The 13,550-nt window shown below is 41.5% G+C and overlaps 1 protein-coding gene across 1 annotated transcript in view; it reads left to right on the forward strand.

Moving 5' to 3' along the window:
- Positions 1-13,550, forward strand: part of ERMARD (ER membrane associated RNA degradation) — a 129,332-nt gene that overhangs the window by 63,559 nt on the left and 52,223 nt on the right. The gene's annotated exons all lie outside the window — the stretch shown is intronic.

Here is a 13,550-nt window from a genome sequence, read left to right on the forward strand (position 1 = left end):
TTGGGTTTCAAGCCCCAAACTGGCCCAGGGATGGTAAAATCGACATACTCAGGTACATTAATCATTCCAGTTTGGCATAAGAATAAGGTAAATGAAGATGGATTCTAGGAGTTAAGGATGAAATATGTAGGGAGGTACTATGAGGTAATGGAGAGAACAAAGATTTAGAGTTAAGACTTTGGTTTGAATCCCAGCAGTGCCACTTATTAGCTATGTGATCAAAGGTAAATTAGTTAATCTCTCTGACCCTCCATTTCCTCATTTGTATAACAATAATGTCCAATTATTCCACAAATATTTTATGGAAAGCCAAGTATTAACTAAGAACTATGTTCAATGATGAAGATATAAAAAACCATTTATTCATTCATTCATCAAATACTGCCTTACCGTTTACTGAGTTAGGCCCTGGAAATACGGTAATAAGGGGGAAAAAAAGCACGAAACTGTATGAGACCACTTAGATTATGCAGATATAGGTGAAAATAAGGCCCAAGACCAAGAAGTCCAAAGGTACTCAACTTGTGGAAGTAAGATAGAGAAGGAAAAAGAAGAAAACTAAGTGTAAAGTGCTGTAAACTGAAAGAAGAGAGTGTTTTAAAAAGAGGGACTGGTCACCTCTCCTAATGGAGAAGTGTGTTTGTAAAGGAGTTATTATAATGATGAGCCATGAAATCTAAGCTGGACAAGGCAGGAAATTTGAGGGCTGTAAGTGGTGAAAAAAGTCAATGAACTGGAGATTTCAGTAAGATTGGAGAGTGGCTATCTTCAGGGTACTAGAGGTGGTGAGCTGGAAGGACAGGAAATGATTGAATGAGTGCTTGTAATAAAGATTTCAGAAGTCATACTAATATTGGCAAGAGCAAGGTCTAGAGGAGTAAAAGGCAACTGAATGTGAGTTGGTTAAGGAATTAGAAAGTAGCATACAGACAGTCCTAGCGTGGCATAGTAGAATATGACTATAAAAAGGACCATGGAAGTTGAAATTGTGCAAAGTGATCTTAATAATCAAAGAGAAAAATTAAATTGTTCTGTGACACTGAAGAACTTTTGTTGAAACATCAAAAACTCTCTTACTGCTAGGTAGACATATATCAGGAATTTTTTTAAATTGTAAAACTAATTTATTTAGTATGCCATAATTTAAAACATGAGAAACATGGAGAATCAGTCTTTATTCTTTGTAAAAAACAAAAGAAAACAAAAAAACTTACCAATAGTGGTGTGAACTGTGTTTGCCTCTTCTCATATGATTAATCTTCTGTCTTCATAAATTGTCATTCTGCATTCTAAGTTTAGATTAGCTTCCAACATTTTGTCTTTGCATTTTCAATCTTGTGAACTATTCTCAGGGATTCTTAAATACAAAGTGTATCAGCAACACTTCCTGTGGGCCTCTTCACCCTTTTGTCACAGCCACTTTACTCTCTTAACATTAATCAATTCATAAAATGATGAAACCAGAATTTACTGACTGAAAAAGGTTTTTATTTAGTCTCTTTGTAATTATCATTTTCTTTCAGCAAGACAACCAACTTCAACACTTCGCCCGAATGCTAGCCAGACTGATTGGGAATAAATTTAAATGTATTACAGTCTTCAATCAAAAGCAGGAACAAGTCTTTATATCAGCCATAATTTGCATTCTCTTTCTAGTGCAATTTAAACTAAAAGATCCTGAAGCAACTTTACCTTCTTTTTTCTACTCACTGAACATTTTCTCCGTGGTGTCTATGGTGCGTTTTGCGTAGGCTGAGGTCTCATCCTATCTTTGCTTTGCTTTTGTCATTTTCAAATTCCCTAATCACGTCTAATTTCATTTCAGCATTTTTTTTTATTCGCTGTACTTTCATCTTTCTTGTCCAATTCCCTTTTAATTATCCATTTTTGTAAAATATCATGTTAGTTTATCACTGGGAAACAAGGAAGCTATACAACTACATGCTTTGCTGTTTATAAACTGAAAAACTGAGTAACGGTCGTGCAGTGACCAATAACTGACAGACTCTGAAAGAAGGATTGTGATATCTGCTATGGACTGAATGTTTGTGCCTCACCCGCAAATTCATAAATTGAAGCCCTAATTCCCAGTGTGATGGTATTTGGAAGTGAGAACTTTGGGAGGTGATTAGATTTAGATGCGTTCATGAGAGTAGAGTTCCCACGATAGGGATTAATATCCTTTCAAAAAGAAGAGACCCAAGATTCATATTCCTTCTCTCTCTCTCCCCTGCCCCCACCCCCACCAAGGAAAGACCATGTAAGGACATAACCAGGAAGAGGGCCCTCACCAAGAACCCCACCACGCTGGCACCCTGATCTCAGACTTTCAGCCTCTAGAACCTTAATAAAAAATATTTGTTGTTTAAGCAACCCAGTCTAAAGCATTTCATTATATCAGCCCAAGCTAAGACAATGCCCGTCTGTTATTTACATAGTGATCTGTGAACTGAAGAGCTAGCTGTGATTTTTGTTCTTTATGCAATTCCTCACATAAAGTTAATATGCCATCATAATTGAAATGTGAACCACGTTGTTGGGGAACTGGTATTATTTAACTAAACCACAGTAAATGAAATTTGGCTTGAATATTCTCACGGTGAAAATTGCACAGTGCATACTAGAACCATGCAAAGTGAGGACTACGTTGTTGGATGGCTCATCTATGTGGATGTTGAAGTCCCAAGGAAAGATGACAGGAGTTGGGTGGGGATGTAGCTCAAGTCTTCAAGTGATGGGGAGGAATAAGCCAGGGACTACAGGCAGCAGAAATCAACAGGTAAAATATTATATATCCAGATAGCATAAATTTTCAGGAGACAGAATTTTTTTTAAGGTCAAAGGGCTTACCTACCCTAACTCCTGGCTGTAAGTCATCAAGGGTTGAGAGGCAAAAAACAGCCTTCATTTGAGAGGGCTGTAGTGGCATTCCTCTTCAGGGAAAAGTCAGATTGCTTTTAAGGAAAGGAACTCAAAATGCATGTGGAGGAGCGGTTGGGAATACAGAGGAACCTGATGAACCCTACAAAGAAAGTTCCCACAGGCTGCGGTGGCTCAGGCCTGCAATTCCAGCACTTTGGGAAGCCGAGGCAGGCAGATCATGAGGTCAGGAGATCGAGACCATCCTGGTTAACATGGTGAAACCCTGTCTGTACTAAAAATACAAAAAATTAGCTGGGCGTGGTGGCAGGCGCCTGTAGTCCCAGCTACTCGGGAGGCTGAGGCAGGAGAATGGCGTGAATCCAGGAGGCGGAGCTTGCAGCCAGCGGAGATCACACCACTGCACTCCAATCTGGGCGACAGAGCGAGACTCCATCTCAAAGAAAAAAAAAAGAAAGTTCCGTAACCCACCTGAAAAGCTTAGAGAAGCAAGGAGTCAGATGAGTGGATGTTCAGATTTGACTGATGGAATTGTTTATGTGTTATTTTATGTGAGTGATCTTCACAGTGGGCAAGTGGTTCAAAAGTTATGTATATGTACCTGAATATTTAGCACGATAGTCTGGTGGGGTCAGGTGATTCCACTCTTTTATAGGATCATGGTGAAGTACAGTCTAGGTGGAGTGGGGAAAGAGGCTGATGATAGCAGGGCAGAGGTTTTCTTGGTACAGGTCTCAACACAGCTTATTGGGGAAGAAGAGGAGGAAAGGAGTTTTATGTTAGAGGAAAGGCAATAATACAAGATATTATGAGAGGACAAAGGAGGGTATCTCACCCAATCTGGAGAAGCAGTGAGAGAGACGTTGGATTGGCAGTGAGAAGTGTTGCTAGGATCTGAGATCTTTATGAGGCACCTGGAATCCACTTAACTTCAGAAAATAGCCGAGTATTATATTATGGACAATCTAGAACCTTAAGAGTAGGCAGAAGAGTTGGTATTCACTCACAAGGCAATCAAGAGCCACTGAGGGGTTTTGAGGCAAGGAGTGATATAAAGTTATGCTTCCAAGATGAAAACTCCATCAGTTTTATGTGTAAGATATGGAGATGAGACTTAAGGCAAAGAAAATAGGCCCATTGGGTTTTCTCCCTGCCTCATTCTTGGAAGCATTTACTAGAGGTGTAGTTGCTGAATACCAGCACCCCAATATAAAAGAAGTTCAGTGAGGTCAAGGGCCTTGTCTGTTTTTTTCACCACAATACAATCTGCATCTCACACAGTGCCTAGAACATAGTAGATGCATGATTCTGTTGAACAAAAAAATAATAAATGAATCAATGAAAGAAAGGAGCTATTGAAACGGATTTGAGGGAAGTGAGTACCTAGGCTAGAGATACAACAGAAATGGAAAATTGAAGCTATTTTGAGCCACTTCAAAAAGTTAAAATCTATAGAATTTAACAACTAATTATATATGGGGGTTTAGAGAAGGGAAAGAAAACAGAGCTAAAGGTAATTTGGAGGTGTCAAACCTAATAAAAATAAGTGTGCATAAGTACTTGATTATATATTATTTAATTCACATGTAAACCTTAGGAAAAAGGTGTAATTCTCATTTTACAAACAAGTCTATCTATGAGGCAGTCAATTCAATTACCAGGTAGTATATTTTGCAATTAATTCATCCTGACAAGTTCATCAGGAAGGCACATTGCGTGATATGACATATTTCATACGTTTGTTATTACTAATTTTTTCTGTGGTCAAGATTAGCATCAATAGCTCCTTTTTACGAGATTTTGTTGGCTACAACTATCATGTGTATGCTCTGTATGATGGTGGAGTGATTTTTTTCACCAAGCATATTTTTATTTTATTATGAAAGAACAGTTGTTGTGATATATAGTTGCCAGAAGGAAACTCTCAGATAATTTTAGTTTACTAATAGAATCAGTAGAAATTGTAAGAAAAGGCCGGGCGCGGTGGCTCAAGCCTGTAATCCCAGCACTTTGGGAGGCCGAGACGGGCGGATCACAAGGTCAGGAGATCGAGACCATCCTGGCTAACCAGGTGAAACCCCATCTCTATTAAAAAATACAAAAAACTAGCCAAGCCAGGTGGCGGGCGCCTGTAGTCCCAGCTACTCGGGAGGCTGAGGCAGGAGAATGGCGTGAACCCGGGAAGCTGAGCTTGCAGTGAGCTGAGATCCGGCCACTGCACTCCAGCCTGGGCGACAGAACGAGACTCTGTCTCAAAAAAAAAAAAAAAAAAAAAAAATTGTAAGAAAATGATCAAAATTTTTTTCTTTATTTCTTCTTTAAAAAAATGGGATACATGTGCAGAACGTCCAGGTTTGTTACATAGGTAAACATGTGCCATGGTGGTTTGTTGCATCTGTTGACCCATCCTCTAAGTTCCCTCCCCTCCACTCTCACCCCTAACAGGCCCTGGTGTGTGTTGTTCCCCTCTCTGTGTCCATGTGTTCTCAATGTTCAACTCCAACTTATGAGTGAGAACATGTGGGGTTTGGTTTTAACTCCTGTGTCAGTTTGCTGAGGATGATGGCTTCCAGCTTCATCCATGTCCCTGCAAAGGACATGATCTCATTCCTTTTCATGGCTGCATAGTATACCATGGTGTATATGTACCACATTTTTTTAATCCAGTCTATCATTGATGGGCATTTAGGTTAGTTCCATGTCTTTGCTACTGTGAATAGTGCTGAAATAAACATACATGTGTGTGTGTCTTCATAGTAGAATGATTTATATTCCTTTGGGTATATACCGAGTAATGGAATTGCTGGGTCAAATAGTATTTCTGGTTCTAGATCCTGGAGGAATTCCCATACTGTCTTTCACAGTGGTTGAACTAACTCACATTCTTACCAACAGTGTAAAAGTGTTTCTATTTCTCTACAGTCTCGCCAGCATCCATTGTTTCCGGACTTTTTAATAATCACCATTCTGACTGGCATGAGATAGTATCTCATTGTGGTTTTGATTTGCATTTCTCTGATGATCAGTGATGTTGAGCTTTTTTTCAGATGTTTGTTGTCCACGTAAATGTCTTCTTTTGAGAAGTGTCTGTTCATATCCTTTGCCCACTTTTTGATGGGTATTTTTTCTTTGTAAATACGTTTAAGTACCTTGCAAATTATGGAGATTAGACTTATGTCAGATGGGTAGATTGCAAAAATTTTCTCCCATTCTATAGGTTGCCTGTTCACTCTGATGATAGTTTCTTTTGCTGCGCAGAAGCGCTTTAGTTTAACTACATTCCATTTGTCAATTTTGGCTTTTGTCACAATTGCTTTTGGCATTTTTGTCATGAAGTCTTTGCCCATGCCTGTGTCCTGAATGGTATTGCCTAGATTTTCTTCTAGAGTTTTTATGGTTTTGGGTTTTACATTTAAGTCTTTAATCCATCTTAAGTTACTTTTTGTACAAGGTATAAGGAAGGGGTCCAGTTTCAGTTTTCTGCATATGGCTAGCCAGTTTTCCCAACACCATTTACTGAATAGGAGATCCTTTTCTCATTGCTTAATTTTATCAGGTTTGTCGAAGGTCAGATGGTTGTAGATGTGTGGTGTTATTTCTGAGGCCTCTGTTCTGCTCCATTGGTCTATATGTCTGTTTTGGTACCAGTACCATGCTGCTTTGGTTACTGTAGCCTTGTAGCATAGTCTGAAGTTATGTAGCATGATGCCTCCAGCTTTGTTCTTTTTGCTTAGGATTGTCTTGGCTATATGCGGTCTTCTTTGATTCCATATGAAATTTAAAATAGTTTTTTCTAATTCTGTGAAAAATATCAATGGTAGTTTGATGGGAATAACATTGAATCTATAAATTACTTTGGGCAGTGTGGCCATTTTCATGATATTAATTCTTCCTATCCATGAGGATGGAATGTTTTTCCATTCATTTGTGTCCTCTCTTATTTCCTTGAGCAGTGGTTTGTAGTTTTTGAAGAGGTCCTTCACATCCCTTGTTATCTCTATTCCTAGGTATTTTATTCTCTTTGTAGTGAGTGTGAATGGGAGTTTATTCATGATTTGGCTCTCTGCTTACCTATTGTTGGTGTAAAGGAAAGCTTGTGATTTTTGCACATTGATTTTGTATCCTCAGATTTTGCTGAAGTTGCTTATCAGTTCCAGAAGTTTTGGGGCTGAGATGATATGGTTTTCTAAATATAAAATAATGTCATCTGCAAACAGAGACAACTTGACTTCTGCTCCTCCTATTTGAATACCTTTTATTTCTTTCTCTTGTCTGATTGCTCTGGCCAGAACTTCCAATATTATGTTGAAATGGTGAGAGAGGGCATCCTTGTCTTTTTTTTTTTTTTTTTTTTTTTTTTTTTGAGATGGAGTCTCGCTCTGTCGTCCAGGCTGGAGTGCAGTGGCCGGATCTCAGCTCACTGCAAGCTCCGCCTCCTGGGTTCACGCCATTCTCCTGCCTCAGCCTCCCGAGTAGCTGGGACTACAGGCGCCCGCCACCTCGCCCGGCTAGTTTTTTGTATTTTTTTTAGTAGAGACGGGGTTTCACCGTGTTAGCCAGGATGGTCTCGATCTCCTGACCTCGTGATCCGCCCGTTTCGGCCTCCCGAAGTGCTGGGATTACAGGCTTGAGCCACCGCGCCCGGCCAGGCATCCTTGTCTTGTACCTGTTTTCCAAGGGAATGCTTCCAGTTTTTGCCCATTCAATAAGATATTGGCTGTGGGTTTGTCATAAATAGCTCTTACTTTGAGATATGTTCCATCAATACCTAGTTTATTGAGAGTTTTTAACATGAAGGGATGTTGAAGTTTATCAACCCTATCAATCTGCATCTATTGAGATAATCATGTGATTTTTGTCGTTGGTTCTGTTTATGAGATGGATTATGTTTATTGATTTGCATATATTGAACCAGCCTTGCATCCCAGGGATGAAGCCGACTTGATCATGGTAGATAAGTTTTTTGATGTGATGCCGGATTCAGTTTGCCAGTATTTTATTGAGAATTTTCACATTGATGTTCATCAGGGATATTGGCCTGAAGTTTTCCTTTTTTTGTTGTGTCTCTTCCCGATTTTGGTATCAGGACGATGCTGGCTTCATAAAATGAGTTAGGGAGGATTCCCTCCTTTTCAATTGTTTGGAATAGTTGCAGAAGGAATGGTACTAGCTCCTCTTTATATTTCTGGTAGAATTCAGCTGTGAATCCTTCTGGTCCTGGGCTTTTTTTGGTCGGTAGGCTATTAATTACTGCCTCAGTTTCAGAGCTTGTTATTGGTCTATTCAGGGATTCAACTTCTTCCTGGTTTAGTCCTGGTAGGGTGTATGCATTCAGGAATTTATCCATTTCTTCTAGATTTTCTAGTTTATTTGTGTAGAGGTGTTTATAACATTCTCTAATGATAGTTTGTATTTCTGTGGGATCGGTGGTGATATCCCTTTGTCACTTTTTTTTTTTTTTTTTTTTTTTTTTTTTGAGACGGAGTCTCGCTCTGTAGCCCAGGCTGGAGTGCAGTGGCCGGATCTCAGCTCACTGCAAGCTCCGCCTCCTGGGTTCACGCCATTCTCCGGCCTCAGCCTCCCGAGTAGCTGGGACTACAGGCGCCCGCCACCTCGCCCGGCTAGTTTTTTGTATTTCTTAGTAGAGACGGGGTTTCACCGTGTTATCCAGGATGGTCTCGATCTCCTGACCTCGTGATCCACCCGTCTCGGCCTCCCAAAGTGCTGGGATTACAGGCTTGAGCCACCGCGCCCGGCCCCCTTTGTCACTTTTTATTGTGTCTACGTGATTCTTCTCTCTTCTTATTAGTCTAGCTAGCAGTCTTTCTATTTTGTTAAATTTTTTTTTTTTTTCCAAAAAACCAGCTCCTGGATTCATTGATTTTTTGGAGGGTTTATTGTGTCTCTATCTCCTTCAATTCTTCTCTGATCTTAGTTATTTCTGGTCTTCTGCTAGCTTTTGGATTGGTTTGCTCTTGCCTCTGTAGCTCTTTTCATTGTGATGTTAGGGTGTTGATTTGAGATCTTTCTAGCTTTCTCATGTGGGCATTTAGTGCTATAAATTTCCCTCTTTAGCTGTGTCCCAGAGATTCAGGTACATTATCTCTTTGTTCTCATTGGTTTCAAATAACTTCTTGATTTCTGCCTTAATTTCATTATTTACCCAGGAGTCATTCAGGAGCAGGCTGTTCAACTTCCATGAAATTGTGTGGTTCTGAGTGAATTTCTTAATCCTGAGTTCTAATTTGATTGCAATGTGGTCTGAAAGACTGTTTGTTATGATTTCAGTTCTTTTGCGTTTGCTGAGGAGTGCTTTACTTCCAATTATATGGTTGATTTTAGAATAAGTGCCATATGGCACTGGAAAGAATGTATATTCTGTTGATTTGGAGTAGAAAGATCTGTAGACGTCTAGTAGGTCCACTTGATCCAGAGCTGAGTTCAAGTCCTGAATATCCTTGTTAATTTTCTGTCTCATTGATCTGTCTAATACTGACAGTGGGGTGTGAAGGTCTCCCACTATTACTGTGTGGGAGTCTAAGCCTCTTTGTAGGTCTCTAAGAATTTGTTTTATGAATTTGAATGCTCCTGTATTGGGTGCATATATATTCAGAATAGTTAGCTCTTGTCGTTGAATTGTTCCCTTTACCATTACGTAGTGCCCTTTTTTGATCTTTGTTGGTTTAAAGTCTGTTTTGACATAGACTAAGATTGCAACCCCTGGTTTTTTTGTTTGTTTGTTTTGCTTTTTTTTTTTTGGCGGGGGGCGGCTTTCCATTTGCTTGGTAAATTTTCCTCCATCCCTTTATTTTGAGCCTGTGGATCTTTGCATGTAAGATGGGTCTCCTGAATACAGCACACTGACAGGTGTTGACTCCTTATCCAATTTGCCAGTCTGTGTCTTTTAATTGGTGGCATTTAGCCCATTTACATTTAAGGTTAGTATTGTTACGTGTGAATTTGATCCTGTCATCATGATGCTATTTGATTATTTTGCACACTAGTTGATCCAGTTTCTTCATAGTGTCATTGGTCTTTATATTTTGGCATGTTTTTGAGGTGGCTGCTACCAGCTTTTCCTTTCCATATTTAGTGCTTCTTTCAGGAGCTCTTGCAGAGCAGGCCTGGTGGTAACAAAATCCCTCGGCATTTGCTTGTCTGGAAAGGATTTTATTTCTCCTTCGCTTATGAAGCTTAGTTTGGCTGGATATGAAATTCTGGTTGAAAATTATCTTCTTTAAGAATGTTGAATATTGACCCCCAATCTCTTCTGGCTTATAGAGTTTCTGCTGAGATGTCCGCTGTTAGTCTGATGGGCTACCCTTTGTATGTGACCTGGCCTTTCTCTCTGGCTGCCCTTAACAGGTCTTCCTTCATTTTGACCTTGGAGAATCTAATGATTATGTGTCTTGAGGTTGATCTTCTCATGGAGTATCTTAATGGTGTTGTCTGTATTTCCCGAATTTACATATTGGCCTGTCTTGCTAGGTTGGGGAAGTTCTCCTGGATAATATTCTGAAGTGTGTTTTCCAGCTTGTTTCCATTCTCCCCATCTCCTTCTGGTACTCCAATCAATCGTAGGTTTGGTCTCTTTATGAAGTCCCATATTTCTTGGAGGCTTTGCTCATTCCTTTTCATTCTTTTTTCTCTATTCTTGTCTGTATATCTTATTTCAGTAAGGTGGTCTTCAAACTCTGATATCCTTTCTTCCGCTTGGTCGATTCAGCTGTTGCTACTTGTATATGCTTCAGGAAGTTCTCATGCTGTTTTTTTCAGTTCTATCAGGTTGTTTATGTTCTTCTCTAAGCTGGTTACTCTAGTCGGCAATTCCTCTAACTTTTTATCAAGGTTCTTAGCTTCTTTCCATTGTGTTAGAATATGCTCCTTTAGCTCATCATCATTTTTTATTACACATCTTCTGAAGTCTACTTCTATCAATTCGTCCATCTGATCCTCCGTCCAGTTCCGTGCCCTTGATGGAGAGACACCGTGATCATTTGGAGGAAAAGAGGCACTCTGGCCTTTCGGGTTTTCAGCATTTTTTCACTGATTCTTTCTCATCTTCATGAGTTTGTATAATTTTGGTCTTGGAGGCTGCTGACCCTTAGATGGGGTTTTTGTGGGGGCCTTTTGTTGTTGTTGTTGATGCTGTTGTTGTCGTTTTCTGCTTGTTTCTCTTTAAATAGTCAGACCCCTCTTCTGTAGGGCTGCTGCAGTTTGTTGGGGTGAACTTCAGGCCCTACTCATCTGATTTGCTCTTATGCCTGGAGATGTCTCTCAAGGAAGCTGGAGAGCAGCAAAGATGGCTGCCTGCTCCTTTTTCTGGGACCTCTGACCTTGAGGGGCCCAACCTGATGCCAGTAGGATCACTCCTGTATAGGGTATCTGACCACCCCTGTTGGAGGGTCTCACCCAGTTGGGTGGCATGGGGAGCAGGACCCATTTAATGAAGCAATTTGTCCCTTGGTAGAAGGGTGTGTTTTACTGGGGGGAACCCACTTGTCTGGGCTGCCTGGATTACTCAGAACTACCAGGAGGAGAGGCTAAGCCTGCTGGTCCACAGAGACTACAGCCACCCCTCCCACTAGGGGCTCAGGCCCAGGGAGATCCAAATTCTGTCCCTGAGCCTCTGGCTGAAGTTATTGGAGATCCTGCAGGAAAGCCCCGCCCACTGAGGAAGGATGGGTCAGAGTTAGACCTGAAGAGGCACTCTGGCTACAGACTGCCACAACTGGTGTGTTGGGCTGTGGGGACAAGTCTTGGGACCAAGCTGTCTAGCCTGCCTGGCTCCAGCAGGGGAAAAGCGCAGCCTGGAACTATAGAAATGGGTGCCGCCCTTCCCCTACCCTGGGGGCTTAGCATGTTAGGCAGTTGCAAGTCCCAGTGCTGGCTGCTGCCCCTCTCACAAGGAACTCAAATTGCTTAGACATCAGGCAGCCGCAGCCAGTGCTGGCCACCCTTCCCCATGGGAGTTTGGTAAGCTTAAGCAGACTCCAATTGAGAGGTTGTAAGAATCTGCACGTTCCAGGGTTGTGATGTTAAGCCCCAGTGGCGTGGGTTTGCAAGTGGAATCTTCCGATCTGTGGGTTGCACAGTTCCGTGGAAAAAGCACAGTTTCCCTGTCTGGGTAGCAGCTTACTCACCACCTCCCTTGGCTTGGGGGAAGGGGGTTCCCCTTCCCCATGTGGCTCTCAGGTGCGCTGCCTCACCACACTGCTCTTTCTTCTCTCCATGGGTCATGCCAGCCTTCTAGTCAATTTTGATGAGAGAACCTGGATACCTTGGTTGCTGGTGAAGCATCCACATGCTTATGTTTTTTTCCCATAGGAGCCTCCCATACGGTGCTGCTTCTGGTTGGCAGTCTTGGCCCCACCCCTAGTTTCGCGTAGGTGGGAGGCCTCAGGAAACTTACAATCATGGCGCAAGGCAAAGGGAAAGCAACGCACCTTCTTCACCAGGCAGCAGGAGGGAGCTGGAGTGATTTTCTTTCTTTTTTCTTTTTTTTTTTTGGAAACGGAGTCTCACTCTGTCGCCCAGCCTGGAGTGCACTGGCGCGATCTCGGCTCACTGCAAGCTCCGCCTCCCGGGTTCACGCCATTCTCCTGCCTCAGCCTCCCGAGTAGCTGGGACCACAGGCCCCTGCCACCACCCGGCTAATTTTTTGTATTTTTGGTAGAGACGGGGTTTCACTGTGTTAGCCAGGATGGTCTCGATCTCCTGACCTGGTGATCCAGCTGCCTCGGTCTCCCAAAGTGCTGGGATTACAGGCGTGAGCCACCACGCCCGGCCTGAGGTGATTTTCTAAGAGTAATTCTGGCCAAACTTTCATGCACTCCCTCACCCAAACTCCATTTGGATCTATTCAGGCAGGAATCTTAGTTCAGCTCCTTAACTCTCATAAGTGGAAACTGACACCAACTCATTATAAAACCTAAGTGAAAAAAAAAAAAAACAAAAACCCTCCTCTATCATTTTTATCTTGTTGATTATAGATAATTCAACTAAGAGGCATTTTTACTGGTCAATGTTGACATGGTTGTTTTCAGTTTTGGTTGTAATGACGAAAATCATACTGATTATCACAGGTATTGCTTGCCTCCCACAAGTGCACACCCTGCCTCTCTGCTAGAAAAATCCCAGTTTGTACACTGGATCCACAATTTTCTCCTTTTTTTTTTTTTTTTTTTTTTTTTTTAGGTGATGGAGTCTTGCCATGTTGCTCAGGCTGGTCTCAAATTCCTGGGCTAGAGCAATCCTCCCACCTTGGCCTTCCCATGTGCTGGGATTACAGGAGCGAGCCACTGTGCCTGGCCAATATCCACACTTTTCACATGATCTCGTGCTTGGAAAAGGTAGGCTCCAGCCCCAACTTTAAGGAGGGAATTACAACTGGTCTAGTCATAGGAACATGATTAAATTCTGTCAAGCAAAATGAATGTACGTAGAAGTCTGTGGGGAGAGTGGGAAGTTGGAAAGAACCTGGATCCTTGATCAAATCCCTGGGAAATAAAATTTTCCTCATTTCTTTAAACAATTAATATTGAGTTTTCGGTTCCCATATCGGAAAAAAAGATCCTAGAAGGCTCACAGAGCCTAATAGAGCCTAATATATTAGTAAATTGACTACACACTTGTAAGCAGTTTGGCTGGAGCGAGAGGACATTAGGGAA

The sequence above is a fragment of the Macaca thibetana genome, chromosome 4, assembly GCF_024542745.1.
Source record: "Macaca thibetana thibetana isolate TM-01 chromosome 4, ASM2454274v1, whole genome shotgun sequence".
Lineage (NCBI taxonomy): Eukaryota > Metazoa > Chordata > Mammalia > Primates > Cercopithecidae > Macaca > Macaca thibetana.